The 27964-nt window shown below is 42.1% G+C and overlaps 1 protein-coding gene across 1 annotated transcript in view; it reads left to right on the forward strand.

The window, feature by feature from the left end:
- Positions 1 to 3138, forward strand: part of CBLN4 (cerebellin 4 precursor) — a 219608-nt gene extending 216470 nt beyond the window's left edge. The window contains exon 6 of the transcript XR_006595038.1: positions 2835 to 3138. The gene's annotated coding sequence lies outside the window, so the exon portion shown is untranslated. The remainder of the gene's footprint in view (positions 1 to 2834) is intronic.
- Positions 3139 to 27964: the final 24826 nt, after the last annotated feature.

Genomic DNA, 27964 nt, shown 5'->3' on the forward strand with positions numbered 1-27964 from the left:
AGGGCTGTGGAAGCGGTAATTCCTGGGAAAGCCCTGCCAGGAGAGAGGCCGGAGAAGGTGCTGACGACAGCAGCCCCGGAGTTCTGGGGGAAATGATTTTCTTTTTGAGACACCTGCAGCTAGGTCTTTAGAGGGCGTGGGTTTGAGGCTCAGTCGCGTGTTGTGAGGCCGACGATGTACCTGGGCTCCCACAGCTTTTGCACGTGTACAACAAAATCCGGACTGCTTACTCTTTTCTATGATTGCGTGAATGTATGCCTCAGTTTACCTAGGATACTCTTGGTCAATGCCTATTTCCCCTGCTTGATTGTGAATAAGAACCCCATTCGCTTTTTAAAAAATTATTATTTGATGTTGATATATTTATTTTTATTTTTTTATTATTAAAAAAATTTTTTTAATCTTTATTTTTGAGAGAGAGAGAGCATGTGAGCAGGGGAGGGGCAGAGAGAGAGGGAGACAGAATTGGAAGCAGGCTCCAGGCTCTGAGCCGTCAGCACAGAGCCCGACGTGGGGCTTCAATTCATGAACTGTGAGATCATGACCCGAGCCGAAGTCGGACGCTCAACTGACTGAGCCACCCAGGCACCCCTAATGTTGATTTCGTTTTTAAGAGAAAGAGACAGAACGTGAGTGGGAAAGGGGCAGAGAGAGAGGGAGACACAGAATCCGAAGCAGGATGCAGGCTTTGAGCTGTCAGCACAGAGCCTGACATGGGGCTTGAACTCACGAGCCGTGAGATGATGACTTGAGCTGATGCTTAACCTACTGAGCCACCCAGGTGCCCCTAAAAATTATTTTTTATTTTGAGAGAGAAAGAATGAGCAAGGGAGAGGGACTGAGATGTGCTGGGCATGGATCCTGACGAGGGGCTCTGTCCCACGACCCTGGGATCATGACCTGCGCTGAAATTAAGAGTCAGACACTCAACCGACTGAGCCACCCAGGTGCCCCTGAACCTCATTCCGTTTTAAATCTATCCCGGTTTGTATGATAACTGGTGTGGTCATCATAGTGGCTGCCACAGTGTCACTCAGATCCCTCTTCCAGGACTGAGAGGCCACTTCTCCAGCTGCTGGGAGTGTGGGCGGCCCACAGCTTCAGCTGATATCTAATCTGCACGCTGCCTTTGTTCCAAGAGAACTGCGTTGCACAAGTTCCCGTCCCCGGGGCATAGCTGGCCGGTGGAAGAGTTTCCAGACTCACTGACCCAGGGGAGGAAAACACAGCCAGAACATCCCAGCTCAGAGTGGCAGAGGGGTCTGCTGAGGCCTCTGTTGCGGCCTCACGGTACCTGAGCTTTCCCCTGTGCTCAGTGTTGCTTCCCACGTCCCCCAAGCCTGCTGCCTTCAAGCGTTTCCTCCAAACAAGCCTCTGTCTCGGTCTGTGTCCCCACAAACCTGACCTAAGGCAGTCATTCCACCTCTGTGGCTCTAGAAGGTCTGAACCCTGGTCACCCCTTGGACCTGATCACACTGGCCTTTTTACCTTTTCTCAAATAGGCTAAGCTCCCTCTGTTCCACTGGCTCTGTCCCCAGCTAGTCACACGTCAGGCTCCTCCTTGTCCTTCAGACCCTAGCTTCTCGATGAGGTCTTGGCTTTCCTGATTCTGTCGCTTTTCCCAAAGCCTTTCTCTGTTGCGCTTTGAAAAATGTCCTCCATAGCCCCATCACTAACTGAAACTAGCACATTTGTTTACTTATTCACTTACTGATGTTCTCCTTCTCTAACACGTAAGTTTCTTCTGGGATGGAATCTCATTTGTCTTGTTCACCCTGAATCCCTAATATGCAGAAGAGTGTCTGTCATATAGTCCGCACTCCATAACATGGGTTGCAGCAGTGGGTAAAAAAAAGGGAAAGAAATTTAAAAAAAAATGTAGTACAGATTCGTTTCTAAAATTCTCCCTTGCCTCTCCAAAAATTGTCTTAGCTATTTGCTTAGCTTGCGGCTTTTGCTTCACTTCCTAGGGAATATCCTTGCCAAATCCTCCTGAATTTCTCACCTCCTACCGTTTCCCATCTCTAACACCTCCATTTTCAAAGGTCGGATAGTAGATATTATCCACAAGGACTATTAAAATTAACCATAGTGATAGTAACTAGCATTCACTGAAACGATAGACACTTCGCTGACTGCTTCACGTACGCTAATGTATTTAAAACTCACGGTAAACCTTTGAGGTGGTTGTTACTATTATTTCTCTTTTATAGATGAGGAAATCTACAGTTGAATTAAAACTAAAAGTCACACAGCTAATAAATCGCAACAGAGCCAAGACATGAACCCATTGTTTCTTTTTTTTTTTTTTATTAAATGTTTATTTGTTTTGAGAGAGAGAGAGAGAGAGAGAGAGAGTACGTGTGCATGAGCAGGGGAGGGGCAGAGAGAGGGAGAGGGAGAATCCCAAGCAGGCTCCACGCTGTTAGAGCAGAGCAGGACACGAGACTCGATCCCATGAACTGTAAGATCATGACCTGAGTCGAAGTCAAGAGTCAGAAGCTCAACCAACTGAGCCACCCAGGCAGCGCCCGACATTTCTGATCAGGAACTTGCTATGTGGTTCCCAGGTTGATGCGCTAAAAAGTGCGTGACACGTTTAGAACCAGAGAGCCCTGCATCCCACATTCTTGGGCTCTGTCATGTGGGACTTTGTGTGGCCTCCTAGGCTATAGCTTCCTCACTACTAAATGGGGTTTATGATGATCCTTGTTTGCTGCAATAATTAAATTAAGTGATAATGTATGTAGCCATCTGGCATATGGTAGGAAATCCAAAGAGTTTCTCCCCTTCTGGTGTATGACACTGTAAAAACAGTACCAATTTTTTTTTAGCTGCTGTTCATCTCGGACCAATTAGAAGCAGAGGATGTTTTCAAGCCTGCTGGCTAAATCTGTACGTACTGCACGAATTCCACTAACATGCGTATTTCATCGTGTACACGGATGCGTGCATATGTATCTGAGGAGGAGCACTGGAGTTGAGATCTCAGGTTCTAAGGTCACGCAGATCTAGAAGAGGGTCCCATCTCTGTTATTTCTTACCCTTTCCTCTTGCCTTATGCCTTCCCACTTACCTTGGGGGTACGTCATATATTTCAACTCTGTAATGCTATGTTTCTTCATCTGTAAGTGGATTGGTGTAAGAATTAAATGAAATATTGCCTATGTTTTTTAACGCTTATTAACTTTTAAGAGAGAGAGAGAGAGAGACAGAGCACGAGTGGGGGAGGGGCAGAGAGAGAGAGAGAAGCACAGAATCCGAAGCAGGCTCCAGGCTCCCAGCTGTCAGCACAGAGCCTGCGCGGCTCAAACTCAGAAATGGCGAGATCATGACCTGAGCCACAGTTGGATGCTTAACTGACTGAGCCACCCAGGTGCCCCCAAATATTGCCTATTTAATGTAGGATCTGAACTTTGGCAACGTGGTACTTAATATTAGTTATGACTCTCCCTTCATTACTTGGTTATATTTTACTGTAGAAAATGTTTTCTTATCATTGTAAATACGGAACCATCAGATCTCAGAATCCAAGGGATAGAAAATGTAACCGTCATGAGGACAGGCCCAGAGAACTTAACCCCAACCTCAGCCCAAACCTCCACTGTGTAGCTGAGACTTAGAGCAGCCCAGAGTGTTCCAGGGCTGCTCAGTGGACGCGTGATGGATTCTGAGTTTGGCTTAGGGCCAGCGACGTCAGGCTCCCTCGAGAGCTTTTAAAATAATAGATTTCAGGGATCTGCTCCTGGAGATTCTGATTTCAGATTCCACGGCACTGCATTTAAAAAGAAAACAGATAAAAACTCACAATTGATTCTGAGACCGGCCAGACTTGGGAACCACCTGTGTAACCCACCCACGTGTGGGATCCTGGACTGTCTCCACCCCTCCTCCCCCACCCCGACACTGAGGGAAGCTGTGAACCCTGGTGACGCCTGGCTTATTCCCTTCACCATGGCCTCTCCATTTGGCCATCTACTCTCTCCGGCTATTTGAGGTCGCCATCCACGGCGTCTCCAAGTTACCGGGATCTTAGTTTCATAATCTTTAATGGTAACCGTCTTAGAATTCTAGAACAAGGTTGAAGGTGACCTTCCCAATCTTTTTACTTTGCACCTGAAGCCTAACTCGGAAAGATCTCTCTCTGCCCATGAATTTGTAGGGAAAAAGGAACCTAATTTCTAGGCCCTGGAACAATTCAGATTCTCACCGGTTGCATTAGGGAGTGTCTCCTGATGCGTGAATTCCAGGAAGGTATTCCCAGGTCTAGAATCTGAATGCGAGATTATGAGGGACATTTCCCTGTCTTTTCACTAATCTGGAAGGAAAACAGCCGACAGAGATTTAAGAGGGATTCTTTGTCATATTTGTCTTCAACTCAAAGGATCATTATATCTTCCTTTTTATCTGAGAAATGGCCTCGAATGGGATTCTTCTCTGCCGCTGTTGGCATTCTTGCTGACGCACTCAAAAAGGCCAGGCAAGCAACTTGCTGGGGTAATTGGCAAGGATATGGCCTCTCATTCCATTTAACATAATTAAATCTGATTATATATAATTAGTCTCTTCTATAGGAGAATTTCCTCGAAAGGTTAAAAAAATCGATTGCTGAGAGTGGGGACTTCGGTTTCCTGTGTTGACCACACGTAGAAATAATAATCTGTTGAACCACCCTTGTCCGATGTGTTTTATTCAAATATGCCTTCCTTTTTTCACTCAGAGGTATTTAACTTCTTGCCAGAAAACTATAATGAAGATGAACCCAAATGAGTAAGTCCAAACACAGCACCATATTTAAAAAAAAAAAAAAACCATTCTTTCTCTGTTATTTTTACCATCCTATGCCCTTAACACGTTAAGTCACTTGATTGTAATAAAGAACTAAAAGGAAATGAGTAAACTCATGGAAAAACTTGGGCATTGAAATTTTAGTTGGGTGAAAATAAGCAAAAAGAGGAAAATGGCAAAGCAACGATTATGCTGTCAAGACAACCTTTTTCCGACTTTCATCCATCGTATTTGCTGTCTTTCTCTTTCCCTTAATCTCTCACTCAGACATATGTTTCCTTTCCTGACTAGGAAGTAGGTGGAATAATTTTTGGGTCTTAAACAATAACTTTCCATCTCACAGAAAAACCCACGGTCCTTAGAGAGGCTAATAGCCTGTTCTGTGGCTTGAGTGCCTTCCTGTCCCTTCCTTCTGATCCAGCGACATGGCCTTCTCCCTGATCCTGTAACCTACAACTCAGGTTCCTAGAAAAAAAGCCATTTATTCTTCCTGGAATGCTCTATCCACACAGCTCACCCCATTCCTTTTTACTTGTATACCTATCTTATTTTCTGTCTTCTCCAAAGAGTAAGGAAGCAGGTTGACCGTTGTTTATTTCTGTTCTAATTTACCGCTGATAGCATCTGGATTATCCTATAACCCCATAGTAAGTTCTGAGAAAGCTGTGAGGACAGCAACAAGGTAATATTTAGATGTGTTGATGATTACTTCTTTTCACCATCACAGTGAAATTAATCAACTTCACGATAAGCCAGAAAATAGATAAAAGGAATAATCGGAAAGAACACTGGTTTACAGCAGACTTTTGCTGAACAGACCTGGTTTTAACTAGGCGTTCTAGAATTATAAGGCTGTTACCTTCATGGTCTTTTAAGTTTACAAATGAAACCTTTTAGGTGATGCATTCTAGATGTTCAGTTTTGACATTAACCAAAGGTTCCCATGTAAGGTATGACTTAAAAGTCATGTAATCCAAGCCCCCTCTGTACATCCTCATCCAAATCCCCAGTGCTTACACGGGTTCTACAAATTCCTTGTGAATTATTTGTCTTTCTTTTCTTGAATCCTTCTGGGTTTGTGAAGTCCACCATTACTTATTTAATTAATGAATGAAACATTTATTGAGTGCCTAGTGTGTTCTTGGTTTTGTCTTATGTACCGGGCGCACAAAGAAAAAGAGGACATGGTCAATAAATTTCACCTATGTTGGTGGCCCAGCAGATCTGATTACTGGAGGGTCGGAATTTACTCTGAACCGGTTGCCTGAGGGGCACAACAGTACCTTGCTCTCTGTCAGAGTGAAATCAGTGATCAAGATCTTTAGTCTGATTGGATATCAGCAACTTCATATAATTCAATCTACTGGGGTGGCTGAAATCTTTATTTCAACCCTTGTAGACATCCAAATTCTTACCTGGATATTTTTGAACTTGACCGTAGAGAACAGGACAGGCTGGGGCAGACCCATGGGCGATCCTGACTGTGAGCGCTCACTAGCATGGCAGGTGCCTCTATCCCCATACTGGGTCCTACCGAGATGGGTAGTGCAGCCTGCCGTCTGGTTTCACAGACATGTCTGAAATCACACAAGCACTTGTGATGTAGAAAAGTTTTACTAAAGATCAGAAGGCCTTGTGATGACCAGGAGTAAGGTGCCGTGAGGTAAACAAGTTCATGTTGTCTGAAGATTCGTGTTTTACTTAGGGTACGTTTCATGCTGCTGTAACAAGGAGGTCTCAAAATACTATGGATCTGTGAGACAAAAGTTGATTTCTCACCCACCAAACGGCGTTGGCAGAGGTGGTTCAGTGCTGGTCCAGGGATAGATGAATAGAGACATGAAGCCATCGATTAATCAGTTACGGGCACATTGCAGGGCATGTCTGTGTTTGCACCCACACATCTACACAAAATCAGTGTTCGTGGTAGTTACCAATGCTGACTCATTCAGATGGGTTGTACGGGCTGCTCTGATACCCTGAGCGGTGGGATCGGTCAACATGATTTTTCCAAAATGATGAGTAACTTTTGGTAATATTTGTAACAAAAAGCACGCCTCTTGAACAGAATTAAGAAAAAAAAAAACACCAATTCCCTTGATTATATGGTAATTACATTCATGAAAAATTAACTTTTATTCAAATGATGCAAAATAGGTAGTTTCTCTACGTCCGGTGGGGCCATTCAAATGTCATGTAGATGTGGAAACAACCTTTCATTAGGTCAGGTCTGTCTAGTGTTTCAGAGGACATCTAGCCCCCGTGGCCCACCCACCAAATGCTAGTATTGCCCCTAAGTATTATAACAATAAAAATGCCCCCAGGGTGTCCAAAATGTCCCCAGACCACAGCATTGCCCCTACTGAGAGCCACTGCTCAGAAGGAACGTGGATAGAAGGCTCTCTCTGACTTTGGGACCAAGGTTCATCTTGAGCAAAAGCAAAGTAGTTCCCATCCATGTACCTTCTTCCAAAGGTTTAGATTGTAAGAAAGCTAAGTTCTTGCCCTTAGTGAGTGGCACAGGCTGAAATGAGTGAACACCTGTGTGCAGACACATTAACCGAATCACCTAACGTCCTCTTGGACTTGATGAGTGTGATTTTCTCCATGTGGAATTGAGTGAGAATTTTTTTTCTTTTTTCTTTTTTTTTTTTTGAGGAAGAAAAGGCAAAGCAATCTTCTTCGGCTACAAATGTCTTAGGCCCATTATTGTAAGACGTGTGAAAGTACTACATTTACAGAAAGGTCTAAGTAATCGCAAACAAGGTGAGGAAATTTACTTCTAACGGGCAAGATATAATCTCCCTAAAAGGAACCTTAAAGTAGGACTTATTCAGCTGTACATTTAGGTTACTTTGCTGTCAAGGGAAACTGGAGGAAGATTTGAGGGCAAATGTTACCCTGAAATACACACACAGCTGCATGCAAGTATCTAGGGCACAGTTTTGCTGCAGTTAAGTAGAAGGCCTTAATCATTCTTGCAAACGTTTAGCTCCTGGTAATAAACAAGTTTCTTTCTTAATGATCAGATCCTCCTTCTTTAGCCTTTTTATTTTTTAGTTTTTTTTTTTTTTTAAACATTCTTGGCTACTGAATCCTTGTTTTTCAGGTAGGTCTGCGATTAGTGATTATGCATGAGTGCAACAAGCTGTCACTTCTTGGTGCCTCCTACTCTCCAACTCTAAAATGGAGAAGCAGGTTAACTAGATATTCTGACGGCCCTTCCAGCTCGAGGTTTTAGGTTTCGGGGACCTAATTGTAGCTGAATGACCCTGTATTTAATAGCAAGGATATTCTTCCAATAATGGGTGAGATGACTGACTTTCCAAGTAAGAATTTAGGAGACCCTGCAAATTCAAATGATTCTTCTGCAATGTCTTGTTTCTTACTTACTAAGTAATCTCTGCAGCACATTATCTGGGTTTGGATTTCAGGCATGCTGCTCACTGGCTATGTGACCTTGGGACAACAACTGAACACCTCGATGCCTCAGTTTCTTCATGTGTGAAATGGAAATATTGCCGTCTCAAGCGTTCTTGTGAGTAGAAAGGAAATCTGCCTCATTGAGCTGCTCAGAATGGTCTTCAGCATGTTTTAGGCTCTCAGCTTTATCTGATTTCTTAAACCCCTGGTTCCTGGCACAAGGTGGAAATGTGGTCAATATTCACTGCACTGAATGAGGTCATTTCATCCCTGGACAGATCTCCAGACTCACTTTTACCTATTGCCAGGGCTTGATGTAGACAGTTTGGTATTCAGTATTTCACATTTGGATTTGTGATGAATTTCTGGAATCATATCGAATGTGGTCTCCACAGATAGCATGGAGCATTTTCCCAGGCTGTCATTTGTGGCTCTGTAGCAGTTCTGCTAACACATTTCGGGAGTTACCCCCTAATGACAGTTTTACAACACGGTAATTTCACTTAGTCCATAACCTTGAGAGAGGTGCGCTTGGGGTTCCTATTATAATGTAACAAATGAAGGCTTGAGTCTTCCCATTCACGTCAAGTATATGGATTTTAACCCTGGGAGGATTTTACTTTTCCATTATCAAAATGCTAAGTTTTATGGGCTTCGGTTTTTCCCTAAATTGATACAGTTCCGCTGTATCCTTCAAATGCTAAGGACTACTCTCTGTCTTCATTCCCTGTCTGTGTGGGGATTTCAAACATCAATCAGAGATAGTGGGGCCAAGATGAGTGCGATAGACTGAATGTTTGCATGGCCCCCAAATTCGTACGTTGAAATCTAAACCCCAGGGTGATGGTGTTGACAATGCGGAACCCTCGTGGATGGGGTGAGAGCCCGTGTAAAAGACATTCTGGCTGTTTTGTATTCTTGGCCCCCAGAAGAAGTCTGGCACAAAGTAGGATCTCAGTAAATGTTTGATGAATGAAGACATGTTTCCCTCTCAAGAAAAATAGCAGAATATTTTCATATTTCAGGCTCACCAACGAATACTGTGCTTGTAAACACAAGCATACTTTTGCAGAGATTTATGACGGCATTAATCCACTGGGAAACATAACAGTATTTGGTTCTTCAGAGGAAAGATACTCTTTAATATTAGTAGACAGTATTAAACTACTCTTTTGTCTGATATAAGTTATTAACTACCCACCATACAATAAAAAAATCGAGGAAGGACTTAAACAGTTATATCTTGGTCTTAAATGAATAAAAGGAAGTATTTCTTGACTTTCAAAATAAACCAGGAGTCCCAAAGTTTCTAAATGTGCTAGTGGGCTGGTCTTCGACAGGAACCAGTCACTCTTGGTTAACATAAAGGAAATGTCCTGAGTCTGGTAATTCAATTTTAAGATCAATGTTGTTCAATTATTTAGTAATAAATCCTTCTAGAACAGCATTACATAAGCACTGTGCTATATTTTTAATAGGGTTGGGGGAGTTGGGATTGCAATTTATTGATCTGATGAGACTATGGGAGACTGATAAATTTCTGCAAAATGCCAGAGTGTGCCCAACAACACTGAATAGTTCTGAGAAATTACGCTCGTAGTTTTGCATTAAGACCAGACTGCAAAGCACCGGCTTCTTTTTAGGGCGCAATCCGTCTCGGTAGACACCCTTCTATCTGAGGGAAAGTTCTAAGGTCAGGATGTAAGACCAAAACCATCCGCAAGGAAAACTATCTTTGAAAATCTCCCAGGGAGTCCTCACATTGGAAGCTGACATACTGTCGGTCAATGAAGTCAACCTGGCCACTTTTGCTCTTGGGTAGGAAGGGGTCTCTGTTTTGTCCGAGTGAAGCCCCACACGAGGCAGTCGGGTTGTGTTTTGAGGCAATGCTGTAGAAAAGTGAGTTCTGCATCTTGAAGCTCCAGGGTCTGACGATCACACTTTGAAAGACAATTGAGGAAGGGGAAGAGGGGCAGGCATCACAGATTTGTGTTTTCTCATCACACTCTCTGTGGAGCAACTTATTCATCGGCTGGATGGCGAGGACCGATGCTTGCGCTGTCGAAGCCTTAGCTGAACTCTGTTAGTTGAGCTCCACTCCACCAACTTGCCCGATTGAATGACTGCCCTTGTTCCCTCTGCAAGGAACACTGGCCGCTTCGCCCTCCACGCCAGCCCCACTTTGCTGGTGGGTTTCTATCTAATTCTCTCACATACATCTATTAAGCTCTGTGTTTACCAAGTGGTAGCTCTGTTGTCTCAAATCTGTTCATGGTAGTGGTACTTGCAGTATAATTATACAATTTAATTAAGTAATATGTAAACTGATAAGTTATGGGTGTGAAAAGAGAATTATCTCTACGAAACTAAATTGAATGCTTTGGAAAAATTTGATAAAGGCAATTAGCTAAAAAGTGCTGTCAGATGAGGTGTGAGGGAGACAAATGTTAAGACGGTGAAAATATGAAAATCTGGGTGTTGGAACTCAAATTCTATGAAAAGTTTCTTGAAGTCTTACAGCATTTGTAGACACTGAAAGTGGGAATTAGAAATATGCATTATATTTCTTTTTATTTTTAAATTAAAAAAATTAAGTGTTTTGAGAGAGAGAGAGAGAGAGAGAGAGAGAGAGTGTGTGTGTGTGTGTGTAAGCGGGGGAGGGGCAGAGAGAGGGAGACACAGAATCGGAAGCAGGCTCCAGGCTCTGAGCTGTCAGCCCAGAGCCCGCTGCAGGGCTCAAACTCATGAACCGTGAGATCATGACCTGAGCCGAAGTTGGGCACTTAACCCACTGAAAGCAACCAAGCCACCCAGGTGCCCCAAGATATGTGTTATATTTCATGTGAGAAACCAAATGTGGAACTCCAATCAGCATATGTACACATGAATTCTACATGAAAAATGGGAATATTGTGGATTTCTGTATTGAAAAGATAAATCAGGGGTGCCTCGGTGGCTCAGTCAGTTATGCCTCCAACTTCGGCTCAGGTCATGATCTCACAGCTTTTGAGTTCGAGCCCCACATTGGGCTCTGGGATGACAGCTCAGAGCCTGGAGCCTGCTTTGGATTCTGTGTCCCTATCTGGCTCTGCCCCTCCCTTGCTCATGCTCTGTCTCTCTCTCTCTTTCTCTCCCAAGAATAAAACATTAAAAAAAAAAAAAAAGATGACCCCTTAGGGCAGAGACTGAATTCTTCACTAGTATTTGTTCTTTATTTCTTTCCTTAGTAATAGAAACCCTGAAAGTGAGCTGGACCCAGCATCCAGGCTAGAGAGTAAATTTCTAAGGTGCCTTATGGCTCCTTATGACCATATGCCTAAACTTGGCCAAAGGAATGTGAACAGAAATGAGATGTCCTGTTTTCTGTCACATCCTTAAGAGGGATGGGTGTGTTCACTTTGATCTTCCTCTTCCCATTGGCAAGAACACAGAAACAGTAACAGGTACTGAAACTGCTTCCCCAGACCTGGGGGTGAGGGGATCTCTGTGCTGAGATAGACCTACCCCATCGGCCCCGGACCACCTCTGCTTCCTCTGTACTGTTTCATGGGGGAGAAATCAGCTTCTGTCTTTATTCATCTGTATTTTGGGGCTCTATTTGTGCTAGCAACATAGAATGTATCCTAACACATTGTTTAAATTTTGATATAAATATATATGTACATATATACAATTTATATCAAGATTTACCTTTTTGCACGTAGCATATCATATATGTACTTGTGTAATTATATAATATATATAATTATCTGATTTTCACTTTATTTTATCATTTATTTATTTTTTTGCACTTCAAATGACCTTTTCAATTAACTAGGCAATCTCTCAGTCCTGATAACAAAGCTTCTACTGTATTATTTTTCCTCTCCTTTTAAACCGAGCATGAAAGTTGAGCTCTTTGGGTGAGAACTGATTTTGTATCTCTACAACAACGTACCACACAACACCTTTGTCTGGTTAAGTCCCATGAGTAGTATAGGATTGGCCAGCTAGCAATTGTCAGCAGTTGTAACTGGGGGAAGAAAGGGCAAATCCTCAGAGACAATTACCTGCACCCCTAATGGTAGCCGTTTGGGAGGACCCCATGGCTGTCATTAACACTGAAGCTTATGTGAATGGCATCCCCAGTGTTAGGCAGTGCACAGCCTGAGCAACTGTACATGGAGCTTTTGCTGATTCTTGCTGAAGGAAAACGACCACATTAATCAACCATTGATACCTGGTGTTGGTAAGAATGTTTCAAAGCAGACACTCATATATTGTCGGTAAGAATGCCAATTGGTAAAGTTTTTGTGGAGGCCAGTATCTATCAAAAATTAAATACTACATTTGCCTTGAGCAAGATTGTCTTCTTCTAGGAAGTTATTTTATTTATTAATTTATTAAATTTAATTTGCTTATTTTGAGAGAGAGAGAGAGAGATTGAGAGAGATTGTGCTGACACAGGCTTAATTCTCACAAACCGTGAGATCATGACCTGAGGTGAAATCAAGAGTCAGACGCTTCACTGAGCCACCCCGGTACTCCTAGGAGGTTATTTTGAAGAGATTATTATAAATATGGATGGAGCTCTGTGTTCAAGCGCATCCCTTGCAACAGGGGAAAAAGTATAAGTGCCCCTTTTCTACCCTTTCATTACTTTCTTCAAGACATGTTATAGGAGCTCATAGAAAGCATACAATTTATGGAAATTCAGACTGGACAAGATGCACAGTGACCCTGACCTCATGGAGCTTACCTTCCCACAGGGTATCAGATTCACCGTAAACAGACGAATAAATACATACGTGTCACTGTGTCAGATAGTCATTAAGGCAATGGATACATAATTTGTGTTTCATCCATATCATGGAATGCTATTAAGCCATAAGAGAATGACCTATACAGTTACTAAAGATATACTGTCAGATGAAAGAAAAAGTCACACTGTGATACAATGTGAGTAGTAAGATAGGAATAGTATAAAAAGTCTATGTTTATGGACATATATACACCTGTAATTGTACAGAAACCACGTGAAGCATGGGCACCGGGACATCCACAAGAGCTCTCCCTGGGGTGAGAGTCTCAGTGCCAGGCAAGCGCTCGTGTGTATGTGGCAGGGGGTAGGGGTAAGAACGTGGGGAAGTTTGATACTTTATTCTGCATCATGGCATCTTCCACACTGAGACTATGTTCCCACTTCCTTTCGGTTCTTTAAAAGAAGAAACCCACAAGAAATAATCAATGCTTCCGTAAAGCTGTGAAGGGTATAGGGCCCTGGAGAAAGATCCTCTCCTGTTCAGATGTTAGGACTGCAAATTTGTCTAAACTTTCTAGAAGGCCACAGCGAAATGGCTTTAAAAAGCTCAAGTTTTCAAAGTAGAAATTTCGTATCTACAAGTTTAGCCTAGAGAAGTAATATGATGTGGAAGAGAAATTTAAATGGAAAAATGATGTTCAACCACAGGGAAATGACTAAATAAATTATAGCAATTCCATGTGATGAAATATTACACAGTTTAAAATCTTGTTTTAGTGACTCTGCACGTATATAAATGCTCATGACGTGACAATTTGTGAACAAAGCAGCAAACCAACACTTCCCTCGTGGTTTATGATCCAATGTTGTAATAAAGTTTGTCTGCCTATGTATCTGGCTGTATGTCCGTATGTTGTATGTATGTATGTATGTATGTATCCATGTATGCATCCATCCATTCACCTAACCTAACCATCACTTTTTAAGTGATACTGTTAATGTGTAATTGTGATTGTCCTAGAAATAATTTTGTAAGATGTTCCAGGGATGTGCACTGCAGAGGTATCACTTTGATAAACACTCACACCTACATGCACAGCCATACGAGCTGTCCTATAGCACAAATACCAGACATAAAAGGAACCCACCCAGGTGTGGCAACTGGTACCATCATCTCTTTGGGTTTTTGCTGTGCCAACTCAAAGGATCATTAATCCAGAGGAAAAATGTACTATCCTAACACTTACCATGAATCGCATCGAGTCACGTGAAATTGCTGTTTGTAGGTTAAAAATACTGGCAATTTTATATGGTCCAACGTCTTATGTGTAGCTTGCATATTCTTTCATCTGAATGAAATTGCTCGACGCCTCCAGACGCATCCTTTACTGTAAAGGGCCGTTCTGTCTGGGGGACCTGGGATGAAGGTGGTCATGTGCTTTATCTGGGGGGGATGCTGGATTTCTGCAATACTTAGAAAGGCCTCAAGCTTCACCCGTGCTATCACTGTTGTAAATCAGTAGTATTTTAACAACGGGCTCCATGTTTTCATTTGCACTGGGCCCCTCAAATTTGATAATGATCCTAAATTCGAATATTCTTGAAGCCAATGGCCTGTGATTTCAAGTATGCATATGAAGAAGACGGTATTTTTGGAAACCCGAAGGGAGCAGTCAAATAAAATTGCCCTCATTTTCTAAGCCATAAACCTATGCACATTAACACCAGCCTCTGTGTCATTGGGAACATCTCAGGGGATGGAGTAGGTGGCCGGGTGTAGGAGGTAATGGAAGGCATCACTGGGTTCTTCTAACCAAAAAAAAAAAAAAAACCGATAAAGTTATATAACTCCCCAGGGTCCAAATGGGCCGGTGGAGTTCTCATTATTGCATTCATAAGCTTTCCATATGCCCATCAAGAAGAAAAGGCATTCTACTTGCTTGCTTTTGGAATGGAACTGGCAGGAAATAAAACAGCTCTGACTTCTGTTGTGTCCCCCAAATACAGCAAATATGATGCTTGTTAGGTTGGGTTCCTGCCTTATTAAAACCGTGCTCTCAGCACAAGTTACTCAGCTATGCTCCTGCTTTCTGCCGGAATGATACCCTTACTTAATGGAGAGGAGAGGGAAATACAGCGGATGGAACTGAAGTTTGTCAATGACCTTCTCTCCAACACCTAGGAAACATACCACTGCATGTGATCCGTCATACTTTTGAGGGTTTGTGGTATAGCCGCTCTAAACCAATAAAATTTCTAGAATGAATATGCTCAGGAGGGAGTCCTTGCTTATATGGCCTTGTGCCCATGCCTTTTATATGGCCTTTTCAAATCAAGCGATGTTCTGTTGTCTGTATATCCTGGTATGGAATTTGTCAGCAGAAAACTTCAGTCCTTTTGCATACTATATCCACACCCACGAATATATCCCAAGTGAATAGCTAGTGGTGTTTACAAACACTTAAGTACAAAAACACTTATTTCAGGGATGCTTAAAATCTTTGTTTTAATTAATTTATTCTTCAGAGAGAGAGTGTGTGTGTGTGTGTGTGTGTGTGAACAGGAAAGGCTCAGAGAGAGAGGGAGAGCGAGAATCCCAAGCAAGCACTGTCAGTGCAGAGCCGGACGTGAGGCTTGAACTCATGAATCATGAGATCATGACCTGAGCCAAAATCAAGAGGCAGACGTTTAACCAACTGAGCCATCAAGGCACCCCACTTAAAATCTTTAAAAAAAGTATGTCCAAACATAGGGAAATAATTTTTAAAATGATAGAAACTGCATGTAATGGACAGTTGTCAGTATAGAAATCTGATTTATAAAAAATTACTAATGACACGAGTTAGACTTGTATCTCAACATATTAATCTGCATGTTGCCTGTGTATTTGGCCATCCAAGGCCACACAGAAGTAAAACAGCCGAAGAATTCAAAGGGCTAATGATGAGACAAGGATTTGGGTCTGTGCTTCGAGCCACAGTCTTTCCTCTCTCAGAGGCCAGAGGAAGGAGTTGAACAGGAGACCCCAATTCTAGAGAAGCCTGATGGCTGGGAGAGACCATGTGTCCTAGAAAGGGAGGGATGGAAAGAATATTCCATTGTGAGAAGCAGAGAGGGGAGCAAAACATTCTCAGAGTTGCTAGTATTTAGTTATCACTGAAAGAGCCACCGTGTAACTGCCTTAGATACTTTTCAGCTCTTTGAGGGAGAGTATCAGGGAGAGGTACCCATCAGGAGGGGATGTGAAGGGGGTGACCACGCGATCCTGGTCAAGGTGGAGCTTGCTAGAACCAGCAAGAAATATCTCTACGAGTATGACAGCAGTGGACACATCAGAGGTGATAACCTGGTGGTTTCGTTTTGTTGTTGTTGTTGTTTTAAAATATGTGACAGTTCTGAAATGTATCCATTCATTCAATAACGACTTCACAAGCATGTAGTATTTTCCAGGCACCCTACTAGCTGCTCGCTGTACATTGTTGAACAGGAGAGTTTTCTGCCCTCAGTAGATTGTGCATTTTCCTGAAGGAACTCTCAGGTGGATGCAAACAGAACACAAAAGGAGAGCATGATAGTGTTACATTTGGGTGGTATTTTTCTTGATAGAAATATAATACCATTAATATGAACGGTTCCATGAAGAAGTTTTGAGTTTTGCCAGTCCGGCACATAAGCCAGTCTTCAATAAATGTTTGGAGAAGAGAGTGGTGGATAGGCTCTGATTTTGTTTCTTTTAAAGTTGGGTTTTGGAACTTGGGGGAGAATTCTCTCATAAAGTCTCTAAGTGAGCAGTTCTCAGGGTGCGTTGATATCTAGTATGTTGAAGTCAGATTTGAGATGTATTACCAATAATTAGTAACTGACATTGAGTACCAAGGTTTTTTTTTTTTTTTTTTTTTTTTCTAATGACTTGAAAAATAGAGTCATGACACCCAGAAGAGGAAAGACTGGCCCTAGAACCAGAAGGCTAGGAATCGTCATGAAACTTACATCCAATTTTATCTCTGCCTCAACTCATTGTAGATTACTGATATGGTACTTTAATTTGTCTGAGTTTTTTTTTAAGTTTATTTATTTATTTTGAGAGAGAGAGCAAGCAGGGTAGGGGCAGAGAGAGAGGGAGAGAGAGAATCCCAAGCAAGCTCTGCACTGTCAGTGCAGAGCCTGATGCAGGGCTTGAACTCAAAAACCCTGATCATGACCTGAGCTGAAATCAAGAGTTGGGCATTTAATCAACTGAGCCAGCCAGATGCCCCTGAGTATTTTTTTTTTTTAAATTTAAGACATCTATGAGCATTAGTAGATTTGTTTATTATTATTATTTTTTTTTATTGCTGCGGCTTTATCTTGAAACCATCCTTCCTACTCTTGTTTTTGTTTGTGGATAATTTCCATACAAAAGATCCAATCACATCAACAAGCATTCGTGTCCATTTTTATGTATAGGCGATATGAACTTTAAAATTGGAGATCCCAAGGAAAGCCATCCAGTGTTGTGTGTCTGGCCCGAACTGAAATGGCCCACGGTTAAGATAATCAAGAGTAGGGACTGTGGTGAACTTCAGAATGTATGCCACACTTGAAACACTTCATTATAAAAAGAAAGTTGCGTGCAAAAAAGAAATCGCAATCTCAGACCACCTTTGGCTCACCTTCTCTGCTTAAATACCACCATCACGTAACTTGCTTTCAATGCCTTCTCTTCTGTTGATATGGTTCTCATAATTTGCCTTTTTGTAAAGGTTTACTTTTGGCTAAGGTATTTATATACAGGAACAAGAATACATCGCCAGTAAGTCATAGTCAGTAGAGAACTATTTAGCCTTGTTATGGCAAAAGACCGGGAGAACATAAGGTAGAATTCTCCAGAAGGCAAATGAACCTGGGATCACAGAAGTTTCAATGACTCTTTAATCTTCTTTAGCCTGGTATTCTCAAGCAATTAGCCTGATGTCTCCCTTAGTTAAAACTTTTGATTGCCAGTGATAAAAATTCTCATTCTAACTGGCGCGAGCAGAAAAAAGAAAATCCGATTTTCGGTTTATGAAATGAAAACATCCTAAGTTAGAGTCGGCTTCCAAGGAGTCAAACAATAGCGGGGGCCAGTTCTCTCCATTTGTCTGCCCTCTTCCATGTTGATTGCATGCATAGGTTCTATGACAGAAGGCACAGTGGTTGCCAGAGGCCCTTAACTCACATCGTGTCAGCCTTAAGTCCTGTCGGAAAGAACGTGAGCTTCTTTTTCAACATTTTTCTCGATAAGCCTGACTCAGGCTCTGCTTCTGTGACACCCACCCTAAGAGAGCAAGGAAGGGAAACAACAAAACCAAACCAAAAACTGTGTCTGGGAGAGTAACTTCTTATGGCATGATCTCAGATAATAGAGGACAGTGGTTTTTTTAGCTCAGACCATTTGATGGATAAGGATCTCAGAAATACTTGTTGATTCCCGCCAGAACAAAGAAAAGCTTTATTATTGCCTTTTTGTGTTTTGTTTTTTACTCTTTTCCTTTTCCTTTTTTTTTTTTTTAATCTGGATAAAGATTCAAATCAATTTCACATGGCTATCGTGAGACACTTACAAGGTCAAGTCACCCAGCCCCCTCTTGGATGACACTGGGACTGAGTGTCCTGGGAAGAGTGAAGGCCTGGGTTTTAAGGACTCAGTAACCACTTTTTGTTTCGAGTGGGTCATTGGTACTTGAGTTGAAAGCCTAATGTTTAGTTAATGTTTGTCATTTAATGTGACTCTACCCAAAAATGATCAGTGGGTAGAAATTTTATGACGAAAGAAAATTGGGCCAAATTCCATGTATTTTGGAGGTGACCTCTCTGGAGCTTTCTGGCGTTCTGATTTCACATCCCAAAGACCAGGAATGAAAGAGGAAGGACCATAATTTAAGGCCACAGTATAAGCACAGTTGATTGCAAAAAAACAATAAATTGCCATCAGGAATCAATACATTATTTTCCAAAGCTTGTCTGGGGAGAATCATTCCATCTTCACAGACACAGTGAACATTTGCCAGATTTATAGTTGTTTGCTGGGGGTTTATACAGCATCATATTTCCAATGGAGTCCATAAGGAAGGGAAGCTTGGTGATTCAGTCTCCCCCCTGCGGTACGAACTAAGGACACAGAAGTACACAGATGATGCGTCTAGAGTTGTAACAGAGCAATCTTTTCCATGTGCAATTAACTGACCAGTCAAAGATAAGATTCCTGGGATATTAATTTAACTGTTCACTGCTTAATGCTTGACTTTGCAAATGGGGGTCCAAATTAGATCAATTTATTTTATTAATGCAGATAATATTAAAAGTTTAGGCAGTCCTGATATATGATCCTCAATTTTATATATCTGAGGGAAAATTTAACATACATCAGGACACTAAAAATTTATAAAAATGTTGATGATAACCACAGAATGTACTAAATCCTAACTTATAATTTAAATATAGCAAGAAAGTAGAATATGAAGATTTTGGATTCAGGTACAGATAATATGAAGGAGAAGTATACTAAACATTGAATTTTTTTCCCCCTAAAATCTTTATGTAAAGGTATTGGGAACTTTAGATACACGGTGAAAACTGACTTAGTTGCATTTCACTAATTTGGAATTCATAATGATTTGACCTTAGCTAGACTAACATTTACTTGTTCCTTCTACTCAGAGAGAATTAGCTATGCTACATAAACAGATTTCACAAGGAAGCATCTAATCTATTTGCTAAAGTAACGTGACAGCCCGGAAATTGCATTTCATTGAAATTGTTTTGTAATTTACCTGGACTCCAATTAGTCCAAAATTGTGGTGTTTGACCAGGCTTCACTTTATGCTTACAAGAACATCTAGTTCAAAATTTAAACATAACATTCCTTTCCCATAAAACATTTTTTTAAATAAAATTAGGCTTTTTCCTTTTTAAAGATCCTTCTTTTGGTTTTTATACCGTAAAAAATAATGGAATGTAGGGGCGCCTGGGTGGCGCAGTTGGTTAAGCGTCCGACTTCAGCCAGGTCACGATCTCGCAGTCCGTGAGTTCAAGCCCTGCGTCGGGCTCTGGGCTGATGGCTCAGAGCCTGGAGCCTGTTTCCGGTTCTGTGTCTCCCTCTCTCTCTGCCCCTTCCCCGTTCATGCTCTGTCTCTCTCTGTCCCAAAAATAAATAAATGTTGAAAAAAAATTAAAAAAAAATAATGGAATGTCATCTGTATTTAGCAAAAATATTCACCATTCTAGGTAAACCTCTGCTTTTATTATTTGTGTCCTGAAATAGTCATTTTATTAACTGAAATCATAAACTGTCTTAGCTCTGAGTATAAACTAAGCAGAGCCAATAAACTGTTACCTGGCCATTTTTAACCAGTTCTTTGGAGAAGCTTAGATATTTCCAAAGTCCTATATTGGAAAAAAAAATCCATGTCCCAGGGTCTCCTGTCAGAAGAATGCATAGCAAGATGACTCCTAAGACAGACTTTAATAAAAACAAAAACATTCAAAGGGTAACTTTCTCCCTGAGACTGTCTCCCCATCTGAATGCAAAAAGAGGTGAGAAGTGCTCCATTTGTAACTTTCTCTAGAGCATAAAATCCCACTTTCAGGACAGGCATCAGGGAAAATGGGGACTTTTCTCACTATCCCAGGGATCTTGTCCCACTTGCCATGCCTTCTAACAAATAACCATGAGGTCTCTGGAGCAGCCTCGTCCCCAGGATCAGTCCAAGAAGACTTTCTGTCTTGGGATAACTCACTCCTGAGAAGTCTTGTCCCTAGAGCCAAAGAGTAGATAGGGGAAGTTGAAGGGAAAACAGTGCTTTTATATTCTGTTTCTAGTAAAAATACCATGGGTTGGGGCGTCTGGGTGGCTCAGTCGGTTGAGCGTCCGACTTGGGCTCAGGTCATGATCTCACAGCTTGTGAGTTCGAGCCCCGCGTCGGGCTCTGTGCTGACAGCTCAGAGCCTGGAACCTGCTTCCGATTCTGTGTCTCCCTCTCTCTCTGCCCCTAACCCACTCTCATTCTGTCTCTGTCTCTCTCAAAAATAAATAAACATTAAAAAAAATTTTTTTAAATACCATGGGTATAAGGAGCACTGATTTTGTTTTAATTTTTTTTAACGTTTATTTTTAGAGATAGAGAGAGACAGAGCATGAACGGTGGAGGGGCAGAGAGAGAGGGAGACACAGAATCGGAAGCAGGCTCCAGGCTCTGAGCCATCAGCCCAGAGCCCGACGCGGGGCTCGAACTCAGGGACCGCGAGATCGTGACCTGAGCTGAAGTCGGACGCCCAACTGACTGAGCCACCCAGGCGCCCCAGGAACACTGGTTTTAATCAGCCTCCCACAGGTTATGAGAAAATTGGAAATCCTAGTAAAGTTCCGAAAGCTATAAGTGTCTATTAGGCACTGTATAACCTGGGGCCACCATCTCAGGAGATAAGCACACAATATTTAACATTTCCACAAATTCTTCTATTTGTCTGTGCTTCTCTCTCCTCCTTCACCATTGCCTTTCAGCTTAAAATCACTGATCTGTAAGATAAGGCCACTTGTGGTTCTTTTTTCACCAAATACCTATTGTTCTGTATCAGACACCGTGGGTCGGCACTGAGATCCCGAAATTAATGTGATAGACAGAATCCTTGTCATCGGAGACCTTGTGTTCCTGGGTGGGGATGTGGAGAGACAGGAGATGGGTTTTTAATATAAACATCGAGAGCTCTAAGTACTATAACAAACAAAGCCAAGTGTGGTGTTGCAGCCATGGAGTTGAGATAGCAGATGTTTTAGTTAAAAAATCAGAAAGCACTTTTGGTTTTAATAGTCCATCTTTCAAAGTGGTCACCAAATGGCAGATCTATCTTTGCAAGTATTAGATCTCCAGAGAAACAGAAGAGGAGATAGATGTAGGTGTAGACAGAGAGCAGGTGTAGGTGGTATAGATGGAGTGTAGGTGTAGGTATAGACATGAGTATATAGTTATAAGAGGAGAAATTGGTTCATGCACTTATGGGACTAAGAAGTCCCAATCTGTTGTCTGTAAGCTGAAGGACCAGGAAAGCCAATGGTATAATCCATCCAAGTCCAAAGGCCTGAGATCCAGCAGCTCTGATGTCCAAGGACAGGAGAGGAGGGCCATTCCAGCTCAAGAAGAGAGAAAGAGAATTCACCCTCCATCACCTTTTTGTTCCATTCAGGCACCCAATGGATTGGATGATGCCCACTCCCATTGCTGAGGGTGGCTGTCTTTACTCAGTCCACTGCATCAAATGCTAATTTCTTCTGGAGATATCCTTACAGACACACCCACAAATAATGTTTCACCAGCTATCTGGGCATCCCTTAGGCCAATCAGCTGACATACAGAATTAACCATCAGATGGGCACGAGAGCTAATCTTTCTCTCAGCCTGCTAATCATATCAATGTCCCGTTTATACATAGATAAAGGGTATTTGCGACAATTTGACTTTGGAAGGTCCATGAGTTTGAAGCTTGAATTGGTACAGTTTTGCTATTTCCTTTGGAAAAAAAAATGTGTCTCGTCAGTCACATGTTAGAAGGGGAAGAAGGGATGCTTGACTTTGAAGTCAGAGATGTGGTATAGATTCCTTCTGTGGGAGTCAGGGTACCTGCCGCATGCACATTACGAGTGGAGGCATGCTCCCGTGTCCTTACATCAGCGGAATTCCTGTTGATTTCAAAGGTGTTCTATGAAGATAAGGTTGCATACCAACGGATAGGTCAGAGCCTAAGAGATTCCACATCAGCAGTCTTCCTCCTTAAATATGCACTTTTAGCTTGCAGATCTTTCAAACAATATAGTTGTCAATAATTTAGCAAATACTCTCCTATGTCTTAAAATTTTTATTGCACTTCGGGTTCACAATCTGGTAATGTTTTACATCCCGGATGCCCCTACACATCAAAAGTATTTATTATATAGCCAAATGCTTATACAAACAGAGCTCTCCTGGAAAAAGGGGGCGGCGGGGGGTGGGGTGGGGAAGGACAGATGTTTGTGGATAAACATTTGCAAAATGAAACGGTTTTAATGAGAAAAGCTTGTGGCAGAGAGAGAGCGGAATCGATGCCCAACTTGGAATGAGAAATCGAGTAACATGTGCGGCATTTTGCTCGGTTTGTGAGGAGAGCTTTAACCTCAAGTTTGACGAGGCAGATGAGATCTGAAAGCAAGAAAAAATGGGTTCTGCTCTCACAACGGCACCCTGCACTTAGTAGATGTGTAACGAACTTGTGTTAAATTGAAGCCTCTTTGATTTACGACGACACATGGTAGTCCTACAAATCAGTTTTATTCTTCCAGTCAACAAGAACTCACAAGCATCGTGCTCTACGTCCAACTCACGTGTGTCAGGAATTATTAGAGAAGCACATGGAAATGCATGGAATATTGGTGCTTTTTATTGATATTTCCTATTATTTAGTTACTACCCCAGTGGTTCTTAATTCCATCCATAACCAAGTGGAATTTTTATAACAAATATTTCATAATGTATCTTTTACTCTTATGAAATAAGCTTCCTAGGTAATGTAACCTACTTCCTATACAATTTTTAAAATATAACGTCCTAATCATAATATAAATAAGAAATAAGAGAAAACTGTTGCAACGTGTAACAATCATACTATAATGTGTGTTTGAGGCCTGACCATGCTAGAAGACAAAATATAATGGTAAAAATGTTTACGCTTAGATATAAAATGGCCTATTTATTCACATCAACACAACTCAAGCAGATGCATTGTGTTGGTTGTTACAGTTAGAAAACACTGAGATTCCCCAAAATGATGAGTGAATGACCTAGTAGAATTCCAAACTAAAGTAAAAGCTTACATCAGTATACAGAGATTGTGCTCTTGGAAAACCACTTAAAGCTGGGAAAACAAGGAATGCCTGGCTGTCTCAGTCGATAGAGCACGTGGCTCTTGGTGTTGGGGTTGTGAGTTCAAGCCCCACACTGGGTGTAGCGTTGATTAAAAAAAAAACAAACGGTAAAAACAGTATTTTAGGTTTGTATGTGAAGTGCAGTTAGTGTCTAGGCTCAGAAGATTGTAAACAATTCGTCACCTACACGGACATGCAGGGACACATTCGAAGTCATTCAGAATATAGGCGCAACCTTTGGTCTGTAGACAGAGATGCCTGGTATCCGTGGAGCCCATTCTCCAAACTATGGTCACAGCCTACCCCATCCCTCACTCACTGTGACACCCAAACTAAATGTCCCTTTATATTTTCCACATTGTCTCTACGAGGCTATACCATGCCTGTGGAGATCCACTGAATTAAGTCATGAAGACAAGACAGTGATTATGAATCTCTCCACCGGCTTATCCTGTGATATCCTTTTGTCATTTTCCCCAAGTTCATGATCATTTTTGAGGCAGTGACACCCTATGGTGATGTGATCATCACAGGCGGACACTTGGTTGATGGCGGTGTTTTCCCTGTTGTTAGTCATTTAAAATGGCAATAAAGGGAACCCTACATGCTTAAGAGTAGCTTTTGTTTAAATAGCGACAGAACTAGGGGTACCTGGGTGGCTCAGTCGGTTAAGCATCTGACTTCGGCTCAGGTCATGATCTCACGGTTTGTGAGTTCGAGCCCCGCGTCGGGCTCTGGGCTGACAGCTCGGAGCCTGGAGCCTGCTTTGGGTTCTTTGTCTCCCTCTCTCTCTCTGCCCCTCCTCTGCTGGCCCTCTGTTTCTCTCTCTCTCAAAAAAATATTTAAAAAGTTAAAAAATTAAATAACTACAAAACCGGAAAGAAAAATTGTTACACAAAGGAACAATCAATCACATAGAAGAAAAAGATAAATAAAAAGTAGGATTTTATTTTCCATCTTTAAACATGAAGAAGTAAGAGTAAAAAAGACAAGACGAACAGTTGTTGGGTTGGATGAGTTTTTAATGTCTCAAAGGACGGAGAAATGGATGAATACGTGTAGTTCTTGTGATAACTGTAATACTTCAGATTTTAAGCGAAGCTCAGAAAAAGTGGCTAGCAGGTTAAATTACTTCTTCTAGCCTTGGGTGATTGGGTTGTAATGTTAAAGATTTTAAGGAATTGGCCCACCCATTAGACTCCAGTTGACTAAAATATTAAAGCCATTTGCGGGGGAGAAATGCCGAAGTTATATAATCAACAGAGCGATCCATTAGGTTGAACAAATACCTATGGAAGATCCTGCACATTGCCACACACTGGAAAGAATTAGTATTTAATTAAGCACTTACTAGAAGCTACACGTTGTTTCCTACGGCTTTCTCACTAATGCCCCGTGTGAGCCTTTCATCCCTACCTGATACATGTGAGTGCTGAGGTTCTGAAAGCCCAGAGGCCCCATCCTTAGAACCTAGGATTGGAATGTCCACCTGTTCCGTCATTAGAGAGAAGGAGGACGGATCATCTGGGTCCTATTCGAGAAAATGTGTATGCTCTATTTCCTTTGTTCTTCAAAGAACCAGTTGTATTGTTGGTGGGTATTTAACTTTAAAGCTGAGGCGATGAAGTGCCAAAAGGTGAAGTGATTTGGTTGAGATCATGTCACCAATGAATAGTCTAAGTGGCAGGTATTTAGAGCGCACCAAGAGTCCTTCGCATGCCACATGAAAAAAAAATCTTGTTAAAAGGTACTGCCACGGGGGGGCCTGGGTGGCTCAGTCAGTTACGTGCCCGACTTCGGCTCGGGTCATGATCTCGCAGTGCGTGAATACAAGCCCCACATCGAGCTCTGTGCTGACAGCTCAGAGCCAGGAGGATCCTCTGTCTCCCTCTGCCTCTAGTCTTTCCCTGCTCTCTCTCTCTCTCTCAAAAATTAACATTAAAAAAAAACTAACAACAACAAAAACCCAGGTGCTACCACTGAGTGATTTAAACCTGTGGACTTAGCTCTAGTCCAGTATTCTTGCTCTATTGTGTTCCATCCTCTACCAGTTCTGGTATTTAGTAAAAAATGGTGAATGCCCAGGGCACCTGGGCGGCTCAGTCAGTTAAGCGTCCGACTTCGACTCAGGTCATGATCTCACGGTTCTGTGGGTTCGAGGCCCACGTCGGGCTCTGTGCTGACAGCTCGGAGCCTGGACCCTGCTTTGGATTCTGTGTCTCCCTCTCTCTCTGCACACCCCCCCCCCCCCACACACACACACACTCTGTCTCTGTCTCAAAAATAAATAAACGTTAATGGTGAGTTCTCAGCACCAAGGCAGCTGCTCAGATCAGACAGTTCAGGAAAATGGAATAAATCTTTCCAGCTTAACTTCAAATGGAGGGGGTGGCATTTATTTTGTTAACTAATGAGGGCTTGACTAAATGCTCCATGGGAAACTGGTTAACATAAAGGCAAGGGCGCCCCAAACTGCCAGCCAAAAGCAACGCCTCTTTCCTCGAAATTCATCTTGTATTTTATTTTATGATCTTCTAACAAACTGGAGCACGTCTGCCACAGTTAATCTTCGTCCCAGGACTCCTGTTTTTTTGCATGCAGGATGAAAAACGCCCTCCATAGCTGAGAGGTGCCTTTTGACTTCAAAGTCATTGACTACAGCATCCTGCATGCAGTAGGTACCCAATGGCTTGTTAGCATGGGCAACGGCCCAGTCGCTGGGTCGGTGGGGGCCACAGCAGTGAACCTCAAATGCAGGTTCACTTTGAAACTGTGCCAATTCACCTCAGAAATTTTGGTTCTAATTTCGATTCTAGAATTTTCTGATGTTAGCATCATAAAGAGGCCATGGAGGATGGAAGAGTGTAAACTCTGGAGCTAGATTACCTGAGCTCTGGCATTAAACAGTGCATACTTGGCTAATTGTTTCTTTATGCTTCTGTTTCCTCGCGGGTAAAATACCAAAGTAGTTAGTACCTTCTCCATGCAATTGCTAAGGATTAAATGAGCTTCATGACACGCGAAGGTTTAGAATAGTGCCCAGCACATAGCGAAGCCACACGTATGATGTTAAGGAGATTAAGAGAAAAAAATCATAGCCCTTAAATTATGTGTCAACTTTGTCTCTTAAGTACCATAAAAGGAGAAAATAACTTTAGTATGAAGTCATATGTATCTCTCTCTCTCTCTCTCTCTCACACACACACACACACACACACACACGACTAAAACATATAATACACATCTTTAAGAGAGAGGTGGTGGATATTTTGGAAAGCACACTGGGATAGAAATCAAAAGATCTGGGGTTTAGAGTCCTCATCTAAGAAACAAGATGATTACAGTATGTAAGTAGTAATAATAATAAAGTAACATGCGTTGAACTTGATCAATGTGTGAGGTGCTGTGCTGGGAACTTTACACCCATATCACCTTCTTGCGATCAATCATACCGTAGGAACTGTTACAATTTTGCATTTACAGTTCCTCCTTTTTCAGACGTGAGACTTTTACCGCCCTCCTTGGGCGCACGGCTTTGGAATCCCCCGTCGTGGGTCAGTACATAAATGGGGATTGCTCGTTCTCTGAGATTTTATTCCAAGTCAGTCACTCTTGCTGTGGCCACATCCAGCCACACCTTTCATGAGGCATTGCACCTCAAGCCATTTTGAAACAAATACATATCAAGGGTTGATGCAAAGCGGTGTGTGGGTTGGTAGCCAGTCTGAACACTTTTCAGCGTGTACCTGGGGACCCAGCCTCCTCCTGACCCGCTCCTCTCCCCACGACAATTAGTGTGATCTGATGATTCAGGGATCGTTACTGAGTTTATTCTTCAGAACTTAAGCCGGAAAATAGGGGCCGATAGGTAACATTGCAAAGTGCAGCATAAATTAGTGAATTGAGAGCTGCATAATGAACACTGTTGAGAACATAGTTGAAAAGATTTGTGGAGAGCATCTAAGGTGTGTGGGGATAATTGTTGGATTGTGATGGTAATTCGCGAGATTGAGCCTTGTGTAAGGTGCTTAGTATTTCAAACCTTTTAAGAAGAATTCTCACTGTCTAGTCAACATTAATTTGAGAGTATTCAGAAGGAG

Source organism: Felis catus, chromosome A3 (genome assembly GCF_018350175.1).
Source record: "Felis catus isolate Fca126 chromosome A3, F.catus_Fca126_mat1.0, whole genome shotgun sequence".
Taxonomy (NCBI): Eukaryota; Metazoa; Chordata; class Mammalia; order Carnivora; family Felidae; genus Felis; species Felis catus.